The following is a 1,222-nucleotide window of genomic DNA, read 5'->3' on the forward strand; positions in this document are numbered from 1 at the left end:
AGTAAACACCAGAATCATAAGTTACGTGTTCGCTTGTATTTAGTATACAAGCGAAGACGTTTTTGAACTTTTTGTCTGACGGTGGGACAATGTTCTGCGGCGCTGGTGTCTCGATACTATTTGATACCAGCTAAGTCGCTGAATTTCTCTTACAAGCTTCTTTCGAAAGCCCCTGAAAAAAGTATATACTTCCGGAATGAGATTTTCACTCTGCAGCGGAGTGTGCGCTGATATGAAACTTCCTGGCAGATTAAAACTGTGTGCCCGACCGAGACTCGAACTCGGGACCTTTGCCTTTCGCGGGCAAGTTGGTAGAGCACTTGCCCGCGAAAGGCAAAGGTCCCGAGTTCGAGTCTCGGTCGGGCACACAGTTTTAATCTGCCAGGAAGTTTCATATCAGCGCACACTCCGCTGCAGAGTGAAAATCTCATTCTGGAAACATCCCCCAGGCTGTGGCTAAGCCATGTCTCCACAGTATCCTCTCTTTCAGGAGTGCTAGTTCTGCAAGGTTCGCAGGAGAGCTTCTGTAAAGTTTGGAAGGTAGGAGACGAGGTACTGGCAGAAGTAAAGCTGTGAGTACCGGCCGTGAGTCGTGGTTCGGTAGCTCAGTTGGTAGAGCACTTGCCCGCGAAAGGCAAAGGTCCCGAGTTCGAGTCTCGGTCGGGCACACAGTTTTAATCTGCCAGGAAGTTTTATATACTTCCGTTTTACAAGAAAATGTTGGTGTTGTAATTCGCGACTATAAACAATAAAAATTATTTTGAACGTCAAGAAATCCTTTACACTCTCTGCTATAACTTGGCAGAAACCGTACGTGGACGTATTTAATCATTTTGGATGTATTTGGGGTGGCCTTTCTTAGCTACCTCACCCTGTATAATTAATTTCAAAACTTTATTATAATAAAACTTGTGCTTAATGAAAAGTATAAATTATTTTGTTTGCTTCTTAAATTTTTACAAGTACGTCATGGAGATCTTTAGAGCTCTGAAGGCTGTTGTTTTCGCTGCTAGTATTTAAAACATTGCCTCATTCAGTACTAAACTGATCGAGAATCGTCCATTGCAACCCAGAGGCCTGACGTTGTGTTCTCTCTCCAGCGGCGATTATCATCATATAACGAAATAACTGAATAACTAATGGATGCAATGGATATCTTTAATATTATAAGCAGTCTTTTCTCGGTCACTCTAGAATTGAGTTCAGTTTTAAGGAAATGAGA

At 42.7% G+C, this 1,222-nt stretch overlaps 1 non-coding gene across 1 annotated transcript; it reads left to right on the plus strand.

Moving 5' to 3' along the window:
- The first annotated feature begins 594 nt into the window (after positions 1-594).
- Positions 595-669, plus strand: Trnas-cga. The gene has a single exon. It is a non-coding gene; the product is annotated as a tRNA-Ser (tRNA).
- Positions 670-1,222: the final 553 nt, after the last annotated feature.

Source organism: Schistocerca americana, chromosome 3 (assembly GCF_021461395.2).
Source record: "Schistocerca americana isolate TAMUIC-IGC-003095 chromosome 3, iqSchAmer2.1, whole genome shotgun sequence".
Classification (NCBI taxonomy): Eukaryota; Metazoa; Arthropoda; class Insecta; order Orthoptera; family Acrididae; genus Schistocerca; species Schistocerca americana.